General features: G+C 48.3%; 1 protein-coding gene across 1 annotated transcript in view; it reads left to right on the top strand.

The window, feature by feature from the left end:
- Positions 1-7,147: 7,147 nt before the first annotated feature.
- The window catches only part of Abhd2 (abhydrolase domain containing 2), a 90,548-nt gene continuing 84,682 nt past the window's right edge, over positions 7,148-13,013 (top strand). The window contains exon 1 of the mRNA XM_005357731.3: positions 7,148-7,263. The gene's annotated coding sequence lies outside the window, so the exon portion shown is untranslated. The remainder of the gene's footprint in view (positions 7,264-13,013) is intronic.

The following is a 13,013-nucleotide window of genomic DNA, read 5'->3' as shown; positions in this document are numbered from 1 at the left end:
GTGTTAGGAAGCAATTAAGAGTAGCTAGGCACTCCTCCATTAGAACAATCTAGAGTAGGGGGTGGGGATAGAGCTTAGAGGTATAGCACTTGCCTAGTGTGTGTGAGACCCTGGCCTGGGTTCAGTCCCTAGTACCACATACACAGACTCCAATTGCAGACCAGTTAACAAATGCATCAGAGAGGATCATGGAATGCATTGGTTAACCCCCCTCCTCCCACTTCTGGAGTTGGACTGAGCCTCAAAATTAACCTGATTGTTTCTGCAAAAGGGACCAAAGTTGAGTTGGCAAGACTGAAGCAATGTCTTTGTCAGGGCATGGTCAAAACCAATAGTCACAGTGAAGGGAAACAGCCCATAGAATTGCACTGGCCAATAAATTAATACAAAGATCAGGTAGAGGAATTCAGAAAGATCCTTCCCATAAGCGCACACACACACATACACACACACATATAGGTAATGAGAAAACTTACCCTGCTATAGGAATTCCTACCACCAGTAGCCTTTAAGTTACCTGCCCACTTCTGCGTGGCCTTTTATACTATATATGCCCATGTAAAGCATGCTTTGGGTCTCTTTTCTGGCTGCGGGATTCGGTTGCTGTTCCCCGTTCCAGCAGAGGACTGTGATCTGTGAGTCTACCCCTCAATAAATAACCCTCTAATATACTCAATTCTGAGCTAGTGTGGGGTTTCTTCTAGGCGTCCTTCTTCATTACCCTCTTATGCATTTTTGTAAGTGTGTAATTCACTGGGCCTGAGAACATTTACCTCATGAGCAAACCACCTCAGCTACACAACTGCTTCCTCTCCCAAGACTGAAATCCGGTATCCATTAAACCCAGCTCTCCATACCTCTCCTACCCGGCCTATTTTCGTTATCTTTAAATCTGACACCTCTAGGCACCTTTTAGAAGGGAAAAGTTACAGGGTTTATGGCTTTATTCTTATTGGCTTGTTTTCCTTAGCACAGCATCCTCGAGGATTACTCATGTTGTAGTGTATGTCATAATCTCATTTTTTCTTACTCATTCTTCTCTATCCACAAGTTGTTTCTTCTTTTTGGCAGTTGGGAGCAATGCGGTGATGAACACTGGTGTACAAAAACCTATGTGAATCATGCTTGACTTTGTGTTTGTGTGCGTGTGTGTGTGTGTGACATGGTTTCTCTGTGTAGTCCTGGCTGTCCTGGAACTCACTCTGTAGAACAGGCTGGCCTTGAACTCAGAGAGTCACCTGAGTTCTGGGATTAAAGACATGCGCAACCACTGCCTGGCTCAAGTCTAACTTTTAAGGTGCCATGTCTGTATTGAGGATGATACAACAAATGAGGTTAGGGTAGAATGAGGAAGGCTATCTTAAATATCTTAAACTTTAGTAGTTATGACATCATTTTCATGAAATCAGAATAACTACAACCATCACCATCAAGTCTGACGTGTCACAGTGCTTCTGTCCACAGTGACACAGCACTATCTACATTGGGGGCCAGGTAACCAATCTCACATGACCAGGTGCTGTTCTGGGCACTGGAGGGTGGTTCAGTCACATCTCTGGTCTCTATCCACAGAATGTCAACAGCACCCTTCTAGCAATGACAACCAAACACGTCTTTGAAAGCAAAACTGTTGACAGTTAAGAACAACTGACTAGACCGAAGATGTGGCTGAGTGGTCCTGAGTTTGCCCAGGGTGTGAGAGGCTTCAGATTCAAGCCACAGCATCACCAAGCCAAAGCCAAACACACTGATTTAGGCTGAGTGTGAAGAAGCCTTTCCACTTGCAAAGCAAAGGTGCATCTGGGCATGGTGGCACACTCTTGTTATCCAATCACCTGACAGGTAAAGGCAGGCGCATCAGGAGTTCAAAGCCAGCCCCTGTTACATAGCAAGTCTGAGATCACCTAGGATTATAGGACACCGTTTCAAAAAAAAAAAAAAACCACCACCACCAACAACAACAAAAACACACACACACACACACAAAGAAAAAAAGAAGAAAAAGAGCAAAGGCAAAAGCCAGGAATGGTGGTGCAGGCCTATTATTCCAGGACTCAGGTCACTGAAGGAGACTCATGAGTTTGAGGCTAGCCTCTACTACCCACAAAGACCTGTCTCAAAAAAAACTTTTTTAAGTGAATTAATTTAATGAACTTAGAAGTTACAGAAGAGGGAATACAGAGATAGGGCCACAATTATGAAGGAGACGGGCAGCTGCCTGGCAACTGGGGAGGGGGGAAGGGGCAGGGGGAGATGGGTACCCTGCAAAGCCATTAACTCAAGTGAAGACATTCACTGGCCTCTGGCCTCTGACACTGGCCCGTCTGTTCATCTCTCCTGCCAGTTTTCCACCCTGCTCCCATTCTGAACAAGCTGTGTTGAGCTCTCCCACCTAGAGGCTTCTGCAGCTGCTGCCTTCACCACCTGGCCTACCCACTGCTCCAGCTCAACTCTCCATGAATCCAAATCCGAAGAAACTGTTCCCTCTTGGGAATGAGGATCTTTGGCACAGGCTGAACTCCGCTGCTTACTGGGGAGCAGCGTCCTGAGCTGTCTCTAGGATTTCCCCTTTGTCCTATAACCCGCCCACACGGGGACAGGACTTGGCCTCACGGTTCAGCCCATCTCTCTAGTGCTGAAAATATGTTGCTCAGTAAAACTGTTTATTGTCTGGTTAATTAAAAAAAATGATAGGAACAGTATATGGGTCTCTAAAGGGATTTAAGTAGCTTTAAAATAGCTCAAGCACATGAATTTTGGTAGGTAAGGATTTGTGATACGGTAATTTAATGCACACATTTTATTGACCTCTTTGGAATTAATAGTGGGGAGCAGTCAATTTTTATTGCTGTCATTAAGAATGATGTCAAGAAGAGAAAGGTTTGATGACTGAGTCTTCACCTATCTGTCTAAAACTTTTGATGTGTAATAGTAAGTCTGGAACACTGTGTGTGTGTGTGTGTGTGTGTGTGTGTGTGTGTGTGTGTGTGTGTGCGTGTGTGTGTGTGGAAGATGGGGGAGCGATGTGTGGAAGCCAAACGACAACATTGTGACATCAGTTCTCTCTTCCACCTTGACGTGGGACCAAATTCAGGCCCTCAGGCTCACACACAATGAGTGCTTTATCCACTGAGCCGGTCCCTGCCTCCCCTTCCACCCCCTTTAAAAAATCTTATTATAGATAACTTTACAGGTGGATTAAGGAAACGGCACTGGCCAAACAGAAGGCTATTTTCCTGTCATCACTGTTTTAAACAGCCAGCTGGATGCCTTTTCTAATAATGTCAGGAACCAGCATCCTTGCTTGTCTTCACTGACCTGAGTAACACATCAGGCCTTAGAACTTCTAAACCAAGTCAATCACTGCCATCAGTGAGAAGCTGGCCAGGAGGTGCAGTGCATTCTGAGCCTAAGCTGCCCATAATCGGCCCCTGGGTGTGACAACAAGCGATGGTACTGCATTCCTCAGTCTGACTCACGTCAGGCTGTCAGGGGACTCCAGAGGACACGTCTGTCCATCCGGACTGCAGCGTCTAGTATCAACTTCTCAGCCTCACCCTCCCCCTTTGCCCTCATGGTGATTAAGCTGATGAAGTCTAATCCCCTGAACCTTAACACAATCCTTCAGATAATCCACAGCAAAGGAGGCCGGGCGTGGTGGAGGGAGGGTGAGCTGGAGTTCTGTCGCAGTCTGTCCGCCTGTCACAATCCGGGCACTTGGAAGGCTAGAGGAGGAGGGTCACAAGTTTGGGGCCATTCTGAGTTATATGAGGCCTGTTTTGAAAGGCTCGAATAAAGTTACATAGACACATGTGTGCACACATGCATGAATGCCAAAAGCTTTCGATCAGCAGGGAGAAAACTCAGACAATGAGATGGATTTAGAGAAAGGTTCTTCAGCGGCTCCTCTGTTGACTATGACAAAGGTTTATTAAGGGCTTGGCCTTTGCCAGGCGCTGAAGGAAACACAGCCCATTACAAACTCATTGCTTAGTCGGAGGGCCCCAGGAGCAAGCACATCACAGTCGGCTGCTTTCGATAAAGAAAAGGACAGAACAGAAAGGCGCTGTGCTTGCCCAAGGCCACAAAGCTAAGGAGGGCGGAAGCAGGATCCGAGCGCAAGGACCGAGATTCCAAAGCTGGTGGCTCTGTCATTCCCTGAGGACTGAGAATGACAGGGGCCAGAACAAGCAGAGTCTGTCTTACTTATGGGAGCCACATATGGCTCCCCCATCTTCCAGGGTACCCCGTAGACTCTCTCAGGTGAAATCCTGTAGAGAGGCTCTCATTGAGATGGATCCAGTTCCACATCAGTCAAGTCCCAGAGCCTCAGCCAACGCAGAGGTGAGCAGGGACATACTGTCTCTAGGTGATCTTGAACTTCTGATCCTCCTACGTCCACCTCCTGAGTGCTGGGATGACAGAGTGCCTCCCTGCATCAGGTCTGTGCTGTGCTGAGGATGGAGCCCAGGGCCCTGCGCGTGCGAGGCAGGCAAGGCTGAAGTACACTTCCAGCTCGCCTGCTTTCACAATCTGCTTTACAGACATACTCTGGCACCCGAGTATCTCAGGCCAAGGCTCACCGAGTCCTCCATCCCTGTAGACTGCTAAACTTGAAGGCCAAAATGAGGCCATTCTTGTCCCCTAAGTGACCTCCCGCATCGATGCTTTGTAAAATGAAATAATATGATTAAACAGAATTTGGCAAGAGTCCTGGAAGAGGGGAGGAAATAGAAACCGGAGATAAATAAGAAAGCAGCACCGTGAGCTTCATTACGACCGTGGGTCCTTCCTGAGGCCACTCAGTCACAAAGGAGAAACGCATGTCCTGTTCAGCTCCCTCCTCTGCCTGGACTTGGTCTACCCTGCTTTTCGGGCCTTGGTGAATCACTGTGTTTGAATATTCCTAAGCCGGGCAGATGTCCCTTGTTGGTACTCCTGGTCAAACCTAGGTTCCCGAGACAGGACGGAAAACCCACTTTTACCATGGTGAATCCACTTTTACCACGGTGAACCCATGTTTACCAAGGTGAGCTGTCTGCAGTTCACTACAAACGGTCACTTTTGTGACCGGGAGTCAAGCTATTAACTCATCTGAGATCCCAGGAGCTACTGGCAGCCATTCCAAGACCAAAGCCGATGTTGAGCCCCAGCGGACACGGGCAGGAGGAGACCCAAATCAGGCTGAGCTGCCTTCCTCAGCACGTGTACCACCGTGTGTGCGTAACCACCAACCAGCTCTATTTAAAGGGAAGAACCAGAAAACTGTAGCTCAGAACCAAGTGTGTGCACCCACACTCATGAATACAACTCCCTCAACTGGCAGCAAATCTATTTATAAGTTCATCATTTTTCAGGATCTCTTATTGACAATAGTACATGCTTATGACACACCTACCACGTGATGTTTGGTACCTGTGTGTTATTAGTGAGATGGCTATATCCAACCAGTTAACATCCCTATCTGGTGACAGATTCAAGGCTCATCTCTCAAAGTCCAAACCGTTTCAGCACAAGAGTCAGGACCATGGGGGAGGCTGTGGCTCAGTAAAATCCTTTGCTACCAAAGCCCGGGTTTCTCTTCATCAAGATGGACCAGAATAGGGAGGAATAAATAAGCCTTGAGATGGAACTTTATGGAGGCGACGTGACAGCTGGGTAAAAACCACACGAACAATGGCTTCTCTCCCCCTCCTCTCCGCTGCCCCATGGCTATGGGTGCTTTCAAAGGTCTGAGGTTCAGTGCACTTCCAAGAGTCTACTCTGTCCACACTCTGGGGTGTCCAGTACCTTCAGAACGAGAAGTGGGCTCCAGGAGAGTCTGAGAGATGCTTTACTGAGTGACTTTTGGTTCGGCACTGAGCAGCCTTCAAAAGAACCTATTTGCTCACATTGTCTGTCATAAGGCCTCATTATGTAGCTCAGCCTGGCTTTGCACTTAAAGCAATCCTCCTGCCTCAGTCTTCTGATGGGATAACAGTCACGAGCCACCATACCCAGCTTGTTCCACTCCTTGAGGTGGCTCCTAATTTCCTGGTAACAATCCTAAAAATGTGTTGGGGAAAATTTAGCATTGCTTCAAATACAACTTCCTTCCTCTGGCTATGTGTTTCTTGCATTTCTCCTACCTCCTCAGGGGCTTGCAGCCCCTCTGAGCCTTGGCAGTATGTCCCTTGCTGCCCCACTGGAGCGGCCTTTCAAGCCAGGAGTGTTCTTCTCTTAGTCAAGCTCGTGCCATTGCACGTGCAGCCTCAGGCTCCCGGAATTTTAGAACCGAGCCTAGTGGCATGGACGGAGAGGGTGAGTGGCGAGCCGTGAGTCTCGAGGAAGGCCCGTGGAATGCCAGGCACTATTCTCACTCATCTGCTCATCAGCTACCAGCCTTTACCAAACGAAATCGGAGGCATGCCGAAACACTGAACCGCACATCCTCCGTTCTAACTTCAGAGGTTACCTTCTTCCAAGAGACTTCCAACCTGCAACGGTGGCTGAAAGGCTAAAAGAACATAGAGGGACAATAACACGCCCGCATGTCCCCGCCCACTTCCCTAAGCTAAGAGAGATCAGAGGTCGCAGCCTCCACTCCTTTGTCCCTTTCTGGCTTGGTGACTCACCACCTCTGCTCTTCAAAGTTAGGACTCCTCACTTCGTCACCTGTGTCCTCAGCTACAGGTCCGTCCTCCTGGACACACCAGAGCTGAGAACCCCGCAGCTGAACTATCACCCCCCCTCCCCCGCATTCATGCCCATGGGATTCCAGACCTTTCCAGCCCCAGAACCCAGCTAGCAGTCACAATAGGACCTCTCCCATCACCTCACCCCTATCAACCATCAAACACAACCCACCCTCTAGCCGGCTCCCCTTATCCCGCCTTTTGGGGCGGCCCTTATCCAATAGCGTCTTGGCCCACTGGCCAAAGACATCAAAAGTAACCAATTGTAGAAGAACTGTCTGCTAAGAATCACCGCCTCCACCCTGAGCAACAGCCACACCAACCAATGGGCTGCCAACCAGGCGCAATGAGCGCGCTAGCAAATAGAGTGGCGGCTGCGCTATCCAATAAGCAGTGAGGTACTCTTGGTTGGGGGCGTGGCAGAGGCAGTAGTCAGGGGCGTGGCTGCAGTTGCCTGGGCGGGGCCGGTAGCGGCGGGAGCTGCGCTGGCCAGGGGTTCCGGCTGTATTTCTACGAGCGCAGCCGGCAGCAGCAGAGCTGCGGGAATCGGACTCCGGGCTAGCTGCACCGCTGGAGTCAACGAGAGCAGGTAAAACCTCGGTTGGACGAGCTTCACCAAGCCGCGATCGCTCTCTGGAGGCATCGGGCCAGAACCCCGAGTCCCCGGTCCCTCCCGTGGCTCGGCCCATCGCGCCGAAGCCTGTGTGCTCCTGATCCGTGGGGACTGTTGGGGGGACTGTCACCTGGCACTGCGGGGGTCCGGAGGGCTAGCTTGTCTAGTAGCGGGGCAGCTCAAACCACGGGTGGGATACGCCTTCCTGAAGGTCCTTTGTCCTCTCCTGCTCGAAGAACCGAGCTTGGGGACAAGGCCGACAGAGGCCTCCTGGCTGCCATCCCCTGTTCCCTATCGATGCTCACTCTTGGGCCTGGGGAGGTATCCATCGGATCAGACTCGGGAAAGAGGGTTACAGGATGCTGGAAACCTGAAAGGGCCTGACTACAAGCCCGGGATATTCGCTGGGCCTCTGCGTTTTGGGATCCCGGTGCTCCCTACGACTGATGGGTTCAAGTTCTAGGGAAGCAATTTTTGACCTACTTGGAGGCGCACTTTATTGAGCTTGTGGGGCAACTGTTCTAGGTGTTTCGTGGGCTTTCCCCCACAGCAAGATCTGTCCAGCAGCGCCCTGGGCTGCCTGCCAGGCTAGGCAGCCAGAACATCGACCTTGGAAGTGCCTAGGCAGAGGCCAGATGACAGCCACCTGTCTGGGATGCTTAGGAAGGGAAGGATTGTATGATCCATCAGTAAGGCCTTTCTCCATCCACCAATGCACGCTGGTCAACATTTAGTGACTAGTTTGAGGGGGATACTTACCAGAGTCCACTATATTCCAAGGGGGTGTTGAATTCACCCATAATGATTTTTGAGGTGTTTGCTCTCATGTGCGTGTGTGCGTGCCTGGTATGCAGATGAATAGATTATACCAAAAGATGAGTTAACCGAGTTTATTATTTCAGTGCGCTGTTAGGGTTACTCTTTCCGGTTCCTCTATTTCAGTGCCTCCAACTCCCGGTTTATCAGTTTTACCTGGCCCACAGGCAGGTTCTGAGAACAGGCGCGGGAGAGATTGCAGGTTTGGCAGAGTCAACATGATCTGTGCCCAGAGCTTTTCAAGGGCCATTGGGTTACAACCACATTAAGCAGAGTGCATTTTCCCTCTTCACCGCCTTCTCTTGTTTGCCTGAATAGAAGGGACATAATCTTCTGAAGGTCAGGAAGCAGAAGTAATTGTAACTCACCTTGCCCATGTAAGAATAAATGAAGCTTTCGGCGAGCCAGAAAGCAGGCCAGTCTGTGCTGTTAATGGCCAGCATGAACTTAGGATCTTTTCAACCTAAAATGCTCATCCAACCCATTCTCCTTATTGTACAGCTGAAGAAACTCAAGGCCCCAGATGGTCACAAGGCTGGCTGGTCATCACAGGGTCATGACTAAGAGTTAAACTTTTGACCCTAGATCTAGCCTGGGCATGACTTAAATTTTACACGCAGCCTAGTTCTCATTCTTTATTCAAGTTCTAGAGGAGCCCGGACAGGTTAGAAGCACAGACCTCAGTGTCTCAGTGTCTGGGTTTGAATCTTAGTCCTGCTTCTTCTCAGCTGTGCAACTTGGGACCAGTTATCCAACCTCTCTGTGCCTGTTTCCTCACCAGTAAGGCAAAGGACAATGTTGGCACCTTGGTTAAAGACGGAGAAATAGGCACTATTGGGAACATTAGAACAGTGCCTGGCTCATGGTAACCATAACAGATTTGCTAACTAGTGTGTTGTTGCCTTTCTCTCTAGCTTTTCTTCAGATCCACCACCCAATATTCCCCCCCTGCAGAAATGTAGTCTATATCCTAACACAAGTTCCTTAGTTGCACCACCCCCTCCCCCCATTTTCCTCATATTAAGTCAGACAATGTAGCTCCTCTGTCAGTTGTCACCCTGTGAGCACTCCTCCCGGACACAGGCATTTCTGTCATCTTTGAAGGGAGTGAAAGTGAATCCCTCAAAGTGGTAGACAGAAGTCCCCGGGATCCCAGTCTGCACGGTGTCCTTCCAGACTCGCATTCTCTCCACCCGGCCTCCCTCCCCAGTTGTCAGTGTGATTCAGCTTGATTATAAATGGGTGAATGTTTTTAGATGAAGATTTCATGAGCCACCCATTTAAGTGCTTTTCGGAAGTTCAGGGATCAGGTGTCGAGTGCCTTTAAGCGAGTTCCCTCGTCATTTGAGTAGGGGGAGTGGCAGCAGAAGCCTGGCGGAGACACAAGTGCAGGACAGACCCTTGCTGGCCATGGCCATGTACTTGTTCTTTCTTCTGTCTGCATTTCCCCTGCTCCGCTCCCCCCCCCCCCGCCTTTTTTTTGTTTTTCAATAGAGCTTGAAGCAAACCAGATGGCAATGCAGTAGAGTTGTCTTTCTTTTCTCATTTCATCAGGAGAAGTTTTCTCATTCCTCCCTTTTTAATCCCACTTTCATTTACTCTCCCTCTTTGATGCCTTTTGAAGTCTGTTGGGTTCCAAGGGAATTGACCTGTATTGAAAAATGCTGTCTGTGTCTAGGGCTGGTTTCCTGTAAACGAAAAGATGCCCGTCACTTTTGTTTCTTCGTTTATTATTGTTTGTTTGTTTGTTCGTTCTTGTTTTTGCAGAAATGCCATCCCCTTCTCTAGGTGTCACCAAAGTTGATTACTCGTCACTGATGGGCACCTAGGATTATGATCCTCTTGCCTTGGTTCTTCACCACTCGGCTGTTTTAGAATAATGGTTCCTTCCTTGGCCGCATTGCTCCCCCTGTTTCCCCTGACATTCTAACAGAAAGATGACTTCCTCGCCACTGCCATGCCCTCCTTCCCAGAGTCACCTCTGACAGAGCATGTGCAAGGGTTCCACCGCTTAGTGCGCAGCTCCTGCCGTTAGCATTGCACAGCCTCTGGCCCTGTGGCAGATGGGAAATTATTTCCTTCCTTCCTTCCTTCTTCCTTCCTTCCTTCCTTCCTTCCTTCCTTCCTTCCTTCCTTCCTTCCTTCCTTCTTCCTTCCTTTCCTCTTAAAATCTGGTTCTGTGAAAACCAGACATTCCCAGTGTAAAGGAATCCCACCTGGCAGAATTTCTGCCAAGACCATAACCTACAGTATTTGGATTTTTATTGGCTGTGGGGTTTGAACCCTCGTTGACCAGTTGAAGAGTTGATGACTCAGGGCATGAGGTGTTGTGAGCCTTTCTATTTCATCGTGGCTGTCCCAGGAACAGACACTGGAAGGGTGGGGAAACCTCTTGATGTGGTCGAGTATTAGGATTATACAACAGCCTTTCATGGCCCAGTATTCATCCTTCTCTCTGTCTCTCTGTCTCTCTGTCTCTCTGTCTCCCTGTCTCTGGTGGTGTTTTTTGAGACAGGTCTACATAGCCAATCTAGGCTTGGCCTCTCATGGTCCTCCTGCCTCAACCTTCAGGTTCCTGGGATTCCAAGCATGCGGCCCTGATGCCCAGTGATTATAGCCATTTTAAACCCCGTGCTTCTGTTCAGTGTTGATAACATATGGGTGTTGAACTTATTTTCCATAAGAACTGGTTTTGTTGTTGTTTTAGGCTAGGCCCTCTGGTAGCCCAGGCTGGCCTCAAACTCACTGTACACCCAAGGGTGACCTTGATTTCTTGATCCTCCCAAGTGCTGGGATCACAGGTGTCACCATCCACTATACCATCTTCTTTTAAGGATCAGTTTCTATTTACAGATTATATTTTTGCCTATCTTGGTTCTGGGGCATCATACATGGGAATTAAATCTTCTCAGTTTATAAAATGGTTGCAGTATACTGATGAAGAACCCCAGTATGACCCTGAAGTGTGTGTTCTGGGCCAGTTGGACAAAGCACTTGTTACATACGGACCCAGTCTCTGATATTTCAGAATCATTAGGCAACAGTCAGGTAAAGAGTGGATTAAAGACTCCGAACGTTGGTAGCACCGGTTTACATAGTATCTGACTTGTGTCTTTAAGTGGAGCCCAGGTTGGCCAGGAACTGGCTGAGAGAAAGGATGATCTTGACTCCTCATCCCCTACTTGGGCGTCTGGAGAGTCTGGGCTCCTAGGCCGTTGCGTTAATAAGCCCGTTTCTTATACAGTGCTGAGATGGAACCCAGAGCCAGCATTCTGCCAACTGAATCACTTCCCCAGTCAGCGGAGGTTCGTTAGCTCACAACATTCTTCGCCAGGTGCATGTTGGGAACACTGATAACCAGACCAGCGAGTGGTAAAGTCCGCTTTATCACACAAAGCTATTTTGTTTTAAAATTGGCTCTATTTAAATTTTTAAAATGTAATGTCCCTAATTCAAATATTGATGGTCATTTGTTTGTTTTGAGAAAGGGTCTCTCTTTGCTGTGGCTAGCCCAAAACTTAATAGGTAGACCAGGCTGGCCTCGAACACAGAGATCTGTCTGCTTCTGACTCCTGAGTGTTGGGATTAAAAGTGTGAGCCCCCCACACCTAGCTTGATTTTTGTTGTTATTGTTGTTCAGTTTAATTTTTTTAATGCTTTACTTTTATTATTCACTGTGTTTGTATTTATGTATGTGGGTGTATACATGCCATGGTATGCATGCTGTGATTAGACAGTTTGGGGGTTTGGTGCCCCCCTTCCATCCAACCAGATTGTTCCTAGGATCCAACCAGATTGTCATGTTTAGCAACAGACACCTTTATCTGCTGAACTGCTTTTCTGACCACACTAAAACTTACTTAAAGAAAATATACATTGAAAAGTACAATATATTCAGGTTGGAGAGACTCAGAGGTTACGAGTACTAGCTGCTCTTCCAGAGGTCCTGAGTTCAATTCCCAGCACCCACATGGTGGCTCACAACCATCTATAATGAGATCTGACTTGTAGATCTCCTTCTTCTGACTTGCAGGCATACATGAAAGTAGAATACTGTATACATAATAAATCAATAAACAAAATATTGACTCTATATGAGAGATGTCACGCTTGGAAAATGCAGTTCTGACTAGTTTTTTTTGTTTTGTTTTGTTTTTTTTTTTTTTAAGTGGGTACTACAAAGCCAAGTGTGGTAGCTTACATCAGTTATTTGGGATGTTGGGGCAGGAGGATTGCTGTGAGTCCAGCGTCAACTCGGGCTACATAAGTTCTGGGACCACCTGCTTTACAGTGTGAGAGTCTGTCTCTTGGGGGGTGGGGGATGGCTACACGTTTATATGATGAGAGAATATTTGGGAAGTGCAAAGATGAGGAAGTGAATGCATGTCTGCCCCATCCCTGTCCCGATCCCTGCCTGTGGTCTGCTGTGCACCCTGTGCCCCACCCTTTTCACACAATGGTTGCACCCACCACGCAAGCTGTTTGAAACCTTACTTTTTTTACTTAATTTTTCTTGGCAAGATGAAACGAGCTTCCACGTCACCCCTCACGAAGGCCGTCTATTTTAGATCTTTCTGTTCTAGAGGATGCTGGGAAGCCCTCGTGTTAGGCAGCTTTGCATGGGTGTCTTAAAGCAGCACTCTGTGGGAGTTCGGAGACAGATGTTTTTCTTCGCTTTGCCCTACTCTGCTGTCTGAGGGTCTTGATCTGGTTCATTTTCTCCACCAATTAAAGAATTAAAAGGCAGGGGCAAAAAAAAATCTCTATAGACACAGCAGGCAGCATCAGGCAACACATTGTATTGAAAGTGAATTAGCATACACACATAGCAAAGCATACAGAGAGAAGGACTGCTCACAACGTGGAGAGGGTATTCAGAAACCAAGATCACCACCCACCCACCCCCACCT

Source organism: Microtus ochrogaster, chromosome 22, assembly GCF_000317375.1.
Source record: "Microtus ochrogaster isolate Prairie Vole_2 chromosome 22, MicOch1.0, whole genome shotgun sequence".
Taxonomy (NCBI): Eukaryota; Metazoa; Chordata; class Mammalia; order Rodentia; family Cricetidae; genus Microtus; species Microtus ochrogaster.
This window is presented reverse-complemented; position numbering and strand designations above follow the sequence as displayed.